We start from the raw sequence: 12,707 nt of genomic DNA on the forward strand, positions 1-12,707 counted from the left end.
CCTCCCTCCCTCTCTTGCATAAAAGCCATTCTAACATGCATGAGGTGACATTTTACGCATTTAAAAATTTGTTGAGGGTAGATCTCATATTAAATGTTCTCACGGTAATAAAAAAAAAAAGGAAAGGAAAAATGTAGCGACTAAGTCATCATTATATTATGTGCTGTCATACAATAGCAAGTTTAGGTAACCTGCCCACTGCCACTTAGCTAAGAAGAGATTTATCTCCTCCACTCAGCATTCTTAGATGCTGTACTAGTATCCATTCCCAGCGGGAGACACTCTGTTTTCCAATTAACTACAGGTGTTTTTACGTTACGAGGATTACCCACGTGAATGCATATTTCATTTATACCCCATGCTGTTTCCAATCAGGATATGAATATTATTCCAGCCTCCATGGAAATTCATTAAAATTCTCTTATTAAAAACAAAAATCAAAAAATACCCCGTTCTCCAATGGCAAACTTAATTAAACAGTTTGAATTTTTGTTTAGTAATTAACATGTCACCCTTCACAGATGAACTTAAGTAGTGCAGATGCACCAGAATCTTGATTCTGATGATTTTTTGCCCTAAGATGTGAGGAAATTAGTACACCTCTTCATCTTCCTTCCAATTTTTGTTTTTCTAAGGACACTGTTACATTTTCAAGTTTCCATAATGTAATTAAGTCTTTGGGCTTCATGGTTGGTTGAATTCCAAAAAAGTTCTAACTCAATAAAAATGTATTTGAAGAGTATGTAAATATTATTCATTTAAACATTTTAATTGGATTTACAGAGATGGAAATGTATTCCTACCTCACTGAAACTTTGTTGCTAAAGGAACACATTTCCAAGTGTCAAAGTCTGTTGGATTCTCTGTAAAAATGTTTTTTTAGGTCTTAACTCTTCTGATGTGGTGCCTTTTCTTTTTTTTTTTTTTTTTTTGATTTTATTTTACTTTTTTTAAATACGGCAGGTTCTTATTAGTTATCTATTTTATACATATTAGTGTATATATGTCAATCCCAATCTCCCAGTTCATCACACCACCACCACCCCACCCCTGCTTTCCCCCCCGCGGTGTCCATTTGTCCTCTACATCTGTGTCTCTATTTTGGCCTTGCAAACTGGTTCATCTGTACCATTTTTCTAGATTCCACATATATGCATTAATATAGATATTTGTTTTTCTCTTTCTGACTTACTTCACTCTGTATGACAGTCTCTAGGTCCATCCATGTCTCTACAAATGACCCAGTTTTGTTCCTTTTTATGGCTGAGTAATATTCCATTGTGTATATGTACCACATCTTCTTTATCCATTCGTCTGTCGATGAACACTTAGGTTGCTTCCATAACCTGGCTATTGTAAATAGTGCTGCAGTGAACATAGGGGTGCATGTGTCTTTTTGAATTATGATTTTCTCAGGGTATATGCCCAGTAGTGGGATTGCTGGATCATATGGTAATTCTATTTTTAGCTTGTTAAGGAATCTCCATACTGTTCTCCTTACTGATTGTATAAGTTTACATTCTCACCAACAGTGTAAGAGGGTTCCCTTTTCTCCACACCCTCTCCAGCATTTCTTGTTTGCAGATTTTCTGATGATGCCCATTCTGACTGGTGTGAGGTGACACCTCATTGTAGTTTTGATTTGCATTTCTCTAATAATTAGTGATGTTGAGCAGCTTTTCATGTGCCTCTTGGCCATCTGTGTGTCTTCTTTGGTGAAATGTCTATTTAGGTCTTCTGCCCATATTTTGATTGGGTTGTTTGTTTTTTTAATATTGAGCTGCATGAGCTGTTTATAATTTTGGAAATTAATCCTTTCTCCCTTGACTTGTTCGCAAATATTTTCTCCCATTCTGAGGGTTGTCTTTTCGTCCTATTTACAGTTTCCTTCGCTGTGCAAAAGCTTTTAAGTTTCATTAGGTCCCATTTGTTTATTTTTATTTTTATTTCCATTTCTCTAGGAGATGAATCAAAAAAGAACTTGCTGTGATTTATGTCAGATTTTTCTGCCTCTGTTTTCCTCTAAGAGTTTTATAGTGTCTGGCCTTACATTTAGGTCTTTAATCCATTTTGAGTTTATTTTGTGTATGGTGTTAGGGGGCATTCTAATTTTATTCTTTTACATGTAGCTGGCCAGTTTTCCCAGCACCACTTATTGAAGAGACTGTCTTTTCTCTATTGTATGTTCTTGCCTTCTTTATCAAAGATAAGGTGACCATATGTGCATGGGTTTATCTCTGGGCTTTCTATCCTGTTCCATTGATCTATCTTTCTGTTTTTGTGCCAGTACCATACTGTCTTGATTACTGTAGCTTTGTAGTATAGTCTGAAGTCAGGGAGCCGTTTCTTTCCCTCAAGTTTGCTTTGGCTATTTGGGATCTTTTATGTCTCCATACGAATTTTAAGACTTTTTGTTCTAGTTCTGTAAAAAATGCCATTGGTAATTTGATAGGGATTGCATTGAATCTGTAGATTGCATAGGGTATTATACGCATTTTCACAATGTTGATTCTTCCAATCCAAGAACATGGTATATCTCTCCATCTGTTTGTATCATCGTTAATTTCTTTCATCAGTCTCTTATAGTTTTCTGCATACAGGTCTTTTGTCCCCTTAGATAGGTTTATTCCTAGGTATTTTATTCTTTTTGTTGCAGTGGTGAATGGGATTGTCTCATTAATTTCTCCTTCTGATCTTTCGTTGTTAGTGTATAGGAATGCAAGAGATTTCTGTGCATTAATTTTGCATCCTACAACTTTACCAAATGCATTGATTAGCTCTAGCAGTTTTCTGGTGGCATCTTTAGGATTCTCTCTATATAGTATCATGTCATCTGCAAACACTGACAGTTTTACTTCTTCTTTTTAATTTCTATTCCTTTTTCTTCTCTGATTGCTGTGGCTAGGACTTCCAAAACTATGTTGAATAATAGTGGCAAGAGTGAACATCTTGTTTCAGATTTTAGAGGAAATGCTTTCAGTTTTTCACCATTGAGAATGATGTTTGCTGTGGGTTTGTCGTATGTGGCCTTTATTATGTTGAGGTAGGTTCCCCCTATGCCCACTTTCTGGAGCGTTTTTATCATAAATGGGTGTTGAATTTTGTCAAAAGCTTTTCCTGCACCTATTGACGTGATCATATGGGTTTTATTCTTCAGTTTGTTAATATGGGGAATCACACTGATTGATTTGCATGTATTGAAGAATCCTTGCATCCCTGGGATAAATCCCACTTGATCATGGTATATGATCCTTTTAATGTGTTGTTGGATTCTGTTTGCTAGTATTTTGTTGAGGATTTTTGCATCTATATTCTTTAGTGATATTGGTCTGCAATTTTCTTTTTTTGTAGTATCTTTGTCTGGTTTTGGTATCAGGGTAATGGTGGCCTTGTAGAATGACTTTGGGAGTGTTCCTCCCTCTGCTATATTTTGGAAGAGTTTGAGAAGGGTGGGTGTTAGCTCTTCTCTAAATGCTTGATAGAATTCACCTGTGAAGCCGTCTGGTCCTGGGCGTTTGTTTGTTGGAAGATTTTTAATCACAGTTTCAATTTCATTACTTGTGATTGGTCTGTTCATATTTTCTGTTTCTTCCTGGTTCCGTGTTGGAAATAGCTTTCTAAAAATTTGTCCATTTCTTGCAGGTTGTCCACTTTATTGGCATAGAGTTGCTTGTAGTGGTGTCTTATGATGCTTTGTATTTCTGCAGTGTCTGTTGTAACTTCTGCTTTTTCATTTCTCATTTTATTGATTTGTGTCCTCTCCCTCTTTTTCTTGATGAGTCTGGCTAAAGGTTTATCAGTTTTGTTTATCTTCTCAAAGAACACGCTTTTAGTTTTATTGATCTTTGCTATTGTTTTCTTTGTTTCTATTTAATTTATTTCTGCTCTGATCTTTATGATTTCTTTCCTTCTACTAACTTTGGGTTTTGGTTGTTTTTCTTTCTCTAGTTCCTTTAGGTGTGAGGTTAGATTCTTTATTTGAGATTTTTCTTGTTTCTTGACGTAGGATTGTATTGCTATAAACTTCCCTCTTAGAACTGCTTTTGCTACATCCCATAGGTTTTGGATCATCGTGTTTTTGTTGTCATTTGTCTGTAGGTGTTTTTAAATTTCCTTTAATATTTCTTGAGTGATCTCTTGGTTATGCAGTAACGTATTGTGTAGCCTCCATGTGTTTCTGCTTTTTACGCTTTTTTCCCTATAAAGTATTTCTAATCTCATAGTATTGTGGTCGGAAAAGATGCTTGATATGATTTCAATTTTCTTTAATTTACTGAGGCTTGATTTGTGACCCATGATACGATTTATCCTGGAGAATGTTCCATGTGCACTTCAGAAGAAAGTGTAAAGTGCTGTTTTCGGATGGAATGTCCTATAAATATCAATTAAATCTATCTGCTCTATTGTGTCATTTAAAGCTTTTGTTTCCTTATTAATTTTCTGTCTGGATGATCTGTCCATTGGTGTAAGCGAGGTGTTAAAGTCCCCCACTATTATTGTGTTACTGTCGATTTCCTCTTTTATAGCTGTTAGCATTTGCCTTATGTATTGAGGTGCTCCTATGTTGGGTACATAAATATTTACAATTGTTATATCTTCTTCGTGGATTGACACCTTGATCATTATGTAGTGTCCTTCCTTGTCTCTTGTAACATTCTTTATTTTAAGGTCTATTTTATCTGATATGAGTGTTGCTACTCCAGCTTTCTTTTGATTTCCATTTGCATGGAATATCTTTTTCCATCCCCTCACTTTCAGTGTGTATGTGTCCCTAGGTCTGAAGTGTGTCTCTTGTAGACAGCATATATACGGGTCCTGTTTTTTTAGCCATTCAGCCAGTCTATGTCTTTTGGTTGGAGCATTTAATCCATTCACATTTAAGGTAATTATCTATATGTATGTTCCTGTTACCATTTTCTTAATTGTTTTGGATTTGTTTTTTTAGGTCTTTTTCCTTCTCTTGTGTTTCCCACTTAGAGAAGTTCCATTAGCATTTGCTGTAGAACTGGTTTGGTGATGCTGAATTCTCTTAGCTTTTGCTTGTCTGTAAAGCTTCTGATTTCTCCTTTGAATCTGAATGAGATCCTTGCCGGATAGAGTAATCTTGGTTGTAGGTTTTTCCCTTTTATCACTTTAAATATATCACGCTACTCCCTTCTGGCTTGTAGAGTTTCTGCTGAAAAATCAGCTGTTAACCTTATGGGAGTTCGCTTGTATGTTGTCGTTTTTCCCTTGTCGCTTTTAATAATTTTTCTTTGTCTTTAATTTTTGTCAGTTAGATTACTATGTGTCTCGGCATGTTTCTCCTTGGGTTTATCCTGCCTGGGACTCGCTGCACTTCCTGGACTTGGATGGCTATTTTCTTTCCCATGTTAGGGAAGTTTTTTACTATAATCTCTTCAAATATTTTCTTGGGTCCTTTCTCTCTCTCTTCTCCTTCTGGGACCCCTATAATGCGAATGTTGATGTGTTTAATGCTGTTCCAGAGGTCTCTTAGGCAGGTCTTCATTTATTTTCTTCATTTCGTTCCGTGGCAGTGAATTCCACCCTTCTGTCTTCCAGATCACTTATCCGTTCTTCTGCCTCGGTTATTCTGCTATTGATTCCTTCTAGTGTAGTTTTCATTTCAGTTATTGTATTGTTCATCTGTTTGTTTGTGCTTTAATTCTTCTAGGCCTTTGTTAAACATTGCTTGCATCTTCTCAATCTTTGCCTCCATTCTTTTTCCGTGGTCCTGGATCATCTTCACTATCATTATTGTGAATTCTTTTTCTGGCAGGTTGCCTATCTCCACTTCATTTAGTTATTTTTCTGGGGTTTTATTTTGTTCCTTCATCTGGTACATGATCCTCTGCCTTTCATTTTGTCTGTGTTTCTGTGAATGTGGTTTTTGTTCCACAGGCTGCAGGACTGTAGTTCTTCTTGCTTCTGCTGTCTGCCCTCTGGTGGATGAGGCTATCTAAGAGGCTTGGGCAAGCTTCCTGATGGGAGACACTGGTGATGGTGGGTAGAGCTGGGTATTGCTCTGGTGGGCAGAGCTCAGTAAAACTTTAATCTGCTTATCTGCCGGTGGGTGGGGCTGCGTTCCCTCCCTGATGGTTGTTTGGCTTGAGGTGACCCAACACTGGAGCCTAACTGGCTCTTTGGTGGGGCTGATGGTGGGCTCTGGGCGGGCTCACGCCAAGGAGTACTTCCCAGAACTTCTGCTGCCAGTGTCCTTGTCCCCATGGTGAGCCACAGCCTCCACCCCCGCCTCTGCAGGAGACCCTCCAACACTAGCAGGTAGGTCTGGTTCAGTCTCCTATGGGGTCACTGCTCCTTCCCCTGGGTCCCGATGCGCACACTACCTTGTGTGTGCCCTCCAAGAGTGGAGTCTCTGTTTCCCCCAGTCCTGTCAAAGTCCTACAGTCAATTCCCACTAGCCTTCAAAGTCTGATTCTCTAGGAATTCCTCCTCCCGTTGCTGGACCCCCAGGTTGGGAAGCCTGACGTGGGGCTCAGGACCTTCACTCCAGTGGGTGGACTTCTGTGGTGTAAGTGTTCTCCAGTGTGTGAGTCACCCACCCAGAAGTTATAGGATTTGACTTTATTGTGATTGCGCCCCTCCTACTGTCTCACTGTGGTTTCTCCTTTGTCCTTGGATATGGGGCATCTTTTTGTGGTGAGTTCCAGTGTCTTCCTGTCGATGATCGTTCAGCAGTTAATTGTGATTCTGGTGTTCTCACAAGAGGGCGTGAGCGCATGTCCTTCTACTCGGCCATCTCGAACCAATCTCTTGAGCTTCACTGACTTCTAGCTGTCTGATTTTTCTGGAACAGGTCATGGATGTTCCTACTGAGACCCAGATTTCACACGGTTCTGCAAGCCAGAAGTCCTAGATCAAGATTTTGGCAGGGTTGGTTTCTTCTGAGGCATCTCTTTTGGTTTGCCTCGTGCCATTTCTTGATGACCTGTCCTAGTATTTCTCCTATTTGTTTTCATGCTAATGGAAACTTTCCTGAATAATCACTTTCACAATTCAAAAACCATGTATGGGAGGAGGTAAGGTAAAAATTCTGGATTCTTATATTTTAAAAAAAGTATTTATTTTGCCTTCATCCTTGAACGTTTGGCTCCTTACAAAATTTCTGGGTTAAAAATATTTTTTTCCCCTCTCCACCTGATTGAAGACTTTGATTCATAGCTTCATAGCTTCTAGCTAGTCTTCTAGGTACCAGTGTTGCTGAGGAGAAGTATGATGTCAACCTGATTTTCATAAATTCTTAGATCTTTTCTTTCTAGAAGTTTTTACAGCTTTTAATCCAGGGAGTGGGACTTTTGTTTTCCTGTAACTCAACATTTCTTGGAACATTTATTTTTATATTTCAAACATTTCTATAATTCTGGGGGAAATTATTTTATCTATATGTACATAATAAATATGCTTTTATAGACATGTTTATATACATATATATTAGACTTATTGTATATGTCCTAGGCTACTAACACATACACACACACACACACACACACACACACACACACACACACACACCTCACCCTCCTACTGTTTATAAGAACATTTTCTTGTTTTCTATCTGGACAGTTCTCTCTCTCTCTGAGGAGAGGGAAAGGGAGTTATGTCTTCTTAATATTATACCTTTTCCTATAAGTGCATGTGTGAGTCTAATTTTATTTTATAAGTGTCAGACAGCAAGTTGCAAACATAATCTTCATTTATTCCTAAATACTTCTGTATGTATTTTAAAAAATATGGACATTCTCTTATATATCATCAGTACAGTGATCAAAATCAGGACATTAACAGTGCTTCAAGACTATTATGTAACCTACAGACCTTATACAAATTTTGCCAACTGCCCCACTAATGGTTCCCCTTTGGGAAGAACGAAAACAAAAGATCATATATTTTCTCCTGCAGGATTACAATCCAGGGTCCCACTTCATTTTTAGTTGTCATGAGTCTTTTATCTCCTTTGATCTAGCGTGATTGCTGAGTTTTCTCTCTTGTGATGCTAGTTGATGTATTTATTTTGAGAATGCCCCTTGGTTTGGATTTGCTGGGTGGTTTTTAGTTTTTTCTTCTCAATGTAAAGAAACATCTTTAAATATTGGCGTATTCAGTCCTGAATGTATGATGTGTGTTGTAAATATTTTCTCTATTTTTCTCAATTGCCTTTGACTTAAAGTGTTTTTCTGCCATTGAAAAAAATGTTTTTAATGTAGTCAGTCTTTTAAAAAATATGTGTAATGCATCTGGACTTTGAATCAGAATTGTGAAAAGGAATTCACGCAAGCTATTTTTTAGTACTAGTATTTTTATTTAACATGCAGTTTTCCCATTTGGAGTTTATTCTTCCCTTGGATGTGAAGTACATATCTGATGTGATTTTGTTTTTTTTTGCAAGTGTCTAGCAGTTACCCCGACACTATTTAGTAAGAAGTAAACCTGTATCCAGTAATTTGAGATGACATCTTTTTTTTTTCACACACACACACTGTATTTTATTTTTACAAGAGATAAATAAACTGACACCAAGCATTGTAAACGGATGGCCACAACAAAAGCAACAATGACTGCAATTACCAAACATGAAACACACTCACACTATGTCATAGTATTGACATTCAGTCCAGCAATCCTTCACTGTAACAGCTCCTTTACTTTGCAGTGAGAATTGATTTGTATATTTTTTGCCTCTGAGTCCTTGTGGGATTTTTTTTTATTCAAACAGAAAGTCACAAAAATTATAATCATCCTCATCAGTTCACTCAGTCCCACGTAATTTTTTTTTCATCTTGATCTTTTGTTAGCACTTTTATGAGTTCATCAGTTTTCCATTAGAGTTCTGAAAATGCTTATTCATTCAGCAGTATGGTCAGTTACCAGAAACCTGTACTTGTCAGAGTCTTTTCCATGAATTCCTTGAAGATGAAACCCTTTTATAGGAACACTTTTGCAAAAGCATCAGAGTACACCCAGAACTGTCTGTAAATGACAAAAGACTGAAAAATGACCACAGTTAAAGATTTGATGAAAGTTCATAATAATGCAATTGACAAGGAAATTTAGTTATTTCTGAGATATACATTTTAAAGTAATAACTAGAATTATGACTTATAACATTATACCAGAACATATAAGATTTTAAGAAATTTCATGTAATGTCTGAAACATATTAACATATTTCCATACAAATAAGCCAAAGAAAGTTTAGTATTAGTTGATTTTGTTTGTTTGTTTGTTTCTTTTATACTGCAGGCTCTTATTAGTCATCAATTTTATACACATCAGTGTATACATGTCAATCCCAATCGCCCAATTCAGCACACCACCATCCCCAACCCACCGTGGTTTTCCCCCCTGGGTGTCCACACGTGTGTTCTTTACATCTGTGTCTCAACTTCTGCCCTGCAAACCGGTTCATCTGTACCATTTTTCTAGGTTCCACATACATGTGTTAATATACGATATTTGTCTTTCTCTTTGACTTACTTCACTCTGTATGACAGTCTCTAGATCCATCCACGTCTCAACAAATGACTCAATTTCGTTCCTTTTTATGGCTGAGTAATATTCCATTCTATATATATACCACAACTTCTTTATCCATTCGTCTGTCAATGGACACTTAGGTTGCTTCCATGACCTGGCTATTGTAAATAGTGCTGCAGTGAACATTGGGGTGCATGTGTCTGGGTATATGCCCAGTAGTGGGATTGCTGGATCATATGGTAATTCTATTTTTAGTTTTTTAAGGAACCTCCATACTGTTCTCCATAGTGGCTGTATCAATTTACATTCCCACCAACAGGAGGGTTCGCTTTTCTCCGCACCCTCTCCAGCATTTGTTGTTTGTAGATTTTCTGATGATGCCCATTCTAACTGTTGTGAGATGATACCTCATTGTAGTTGTGATTTGCATTTCTCTAATAATTAGTGATGTTGAGCAGCTTTTCATGTGCTTCTTGACCATCTGTATGTCTTCTTTGGAGAAATGTCTATTTAGGTCTTCTGCCCATTTTTGGATTGGGTTGTTTGTTTCTTTAATATTGAGCTGCATGAACTGTTTATATATTTTGGAGATTAATCCTTTGTCCGTTGATTCATTTGCAAATATTTTCTCCCAATCTGAGGGTTGTCTTTTTGTCTTGTTTATGGTTTCCTTTGCTGTGCAAAAGCTTTGCAGTTTCATTAGGTCCCATTTGTTTATTTTTGTTTTTATTTCCATTACTCTAGGAGGTGGATTAAAAAAGAACTTGCTGTGATTTATGTCGAAGAGTGTTGTTCCTATGTTTTTCTCTAAGAGTTTTATAGTGTCTGGTCTTACATTTAGGTCTTTAATCCATTTTGAGTTTATTTTTGTGTATGGTGTTAGGGAGTGTTCTAATTTCATTCCTTTACATGTAGCTGCCCAGTTTGCCCAGCACCACTTATTGAAGAGACTGTCTTTTCTCCATTGTATATCCTTGCCTCCTTTGTCATAGATTAGTTGACCACAGGTGCATGGGTTTACCTCTGGGCTTTCTATCTTGTTCCATTGATCTATATTTCTGTTTTTGTGCCAGTACCATATTGTCTTCATTACTGTAGCTTTGTAGTATAGTCTGAAGTCAGAGAACCTGATTCCTCCAGCTCCGTTTTTCATTCTCAAGATGGCTTTGGCTATTCGGGGTCTTTTGTGTCTCCATACAAATTTTAAGGTGATTTGTTCTAGTTCAGTAAAAGATGCCGTTGGTAATTTGATAGGGATTTCATTGGATCTGTAGATGGCTTTGGGTAGTATAGTCATGTTCACAGTATTGATTCTTCCAATCCAAAACATGGTATATCTCTCCATTTGTTGGTATCATGTTTAATTTCTTTCATCAGTGTCTTATAGTTTTCTGCATACAGGTCTTTTGTCTCCCTAGGTAGGTTTATTCCTAGGTATTTTATTCTTTTTGTTGCAGTGGTAAATGGGAGTGTTTCCTTAATTTCTCTTTCAGATTTTTCATCATTAGTGTATAGGAACACAAGAGATTTCTGTGCATTAATTTTGTATCTTACAACTTTACCAAATTCATGGATTAGCTCTAGTAGTTTTCTGGTGGCATTTTTAGGATTCTCTATGTATAGTATCAGAGATGACATCTTTTTAACGTACATCCCCATATGGATTTGGGTCTAGTTGTGAAGTTTCTCTTGTACTCTACTTATTTATCTATTAGAAACAAAGCCACATCACTTTTATGTATTTATTTCTTTTTGGCTACACCGTTCTGCTTGCGGGATCTTGTTTGCCTGACCAGTGATCGAAACCCTGCCCCCTGCAGTGGAACCTTGGAGTCCTAACCATTGGACCATCAGGGAAGTCCCAAAACATACTTATCTCTTTCTTTTTAACCACTTTTAACAATAGAGACACTGTATTAATTTTTAAATGTCTGATAAGGTTATTCCTCTCTCAAAGCTGATTTTTTTCAGTGTATTTCTAGTTATTTTTACCCATTTTTCCATATACATGTTAATATCATCTTCCCAAGGTCCATAAATGTAGTTTGTAGATAGATAGATAGACAGATAGATAGATACATATTTTTTTAGGTCGCGCCATGCAACATGTGGGATCTTTGTTCCGCAACCAGCGATCGAACCCATGCACCCTGCATTGGGAGCATGGAGTCTTAACCACGGGACCACCAGGGAAGTCTCTGTAGTTTGTATATATTTTTATAGGTTTGCATTGCATGTATGTATGACTGTAGGCAGAATCGACATCTGGAGATGGTTCCTGTTCCTCTTGCATCCTGTATCTCACTTTTAAAGAACTGGGCCCTTGGCCTTTGGTGAGCATTCTGTTCAGATGTGTTAGGTGCTGGTTTCTTTCTGTACCCCACAGTTAATCTTGGTTAGAAATCACCAGTAATGTTGCAGAAAGAGTAATTCCTCCATGATTGTAAGAACAGTCATGATTACCAGCTTACACAACCTGAACATCACTGTCTAAAATACTCTTTATACAAATATCGTATGATATCACTTATACGTGGAATCTAAAATATCATGCTAGTGAAATTATCCACGAGACAGAAACAGACTCAGGACATAGAACAGACTTGTGGTTGCCAAGGGGGAGGGGGGGAAATGGGGGAGGGAAGGATTGGGAGTTTGTGACTAGCAGATGTAAGCTATTATATATAGAAAGGATAAACAACAAGGTCTTACTGTAGAGCACGGGGAACTCCATTCAGCATCCTGTGATAAACCATCATGGAAAAGAATATGAAAAAGAATGTATATATATGGATAACTGAATCACTTTGCTGTGCACCAGAAACTAACACAACATTGTAAATCAAGTATATTTCAGTAACATAAATCTTTAAAACTAATATTTTAAAAAATAGTCTTTATACTGGTCAACTCAGAGAAATGTAAGAGATGTCAAGTTTATTCTTTTATCCATATATCATATTCCACATATTTCCCCTCTGCTATTATCCTTTTTTTTTCTTTTGCCAGAAAAAGTTAATAGTTTTAGAATTCATTCCAGAGAAGCCTTTACTTAATCATCCACATTAGCTGGACTAATTAGACCTTTTCCTGCTAGAAGCTCCCAGACCCCTTAGCAGGATTACCTTTAAGAGTTACTTGTGATGTGGCATTAGCATTCCACAGCTGTTGTGTAATTCTGCTAAACTCCCGAGACTTTGTAGCTACAATGC

At 37.2% G+C, this 12,707-nt stretch overlaps 1 long non-coding RNA gene across 1 annotated transcript in view; it reads left to right on the top strand.

Annotated features, from left to right (window-relative positions):
• The window catches only part of LOC117199719 (uncharacterized), a 106,358-nt gene that overhangs the window by 36,143 nt on the left and 57,508 nt on the right, over positions 1 to 12,707 (top strand). The window lies entirely within an intron of this gene.

The sequence above is a fragment of the Orcinus orca genome, chromosome X, assembly GCF_937001465.1.
Source record: "Orcinus orca chromosome X, mOrcOrc1.1, whole genome shotgun sequence".
Classification (NCBI taxonomy): domain Eukaryota; kingdom Metazoa; phylum Chordata; class Mammalia; order Artiodactyla; family Delphinidae; genus Orcinus; species Orcinus orca.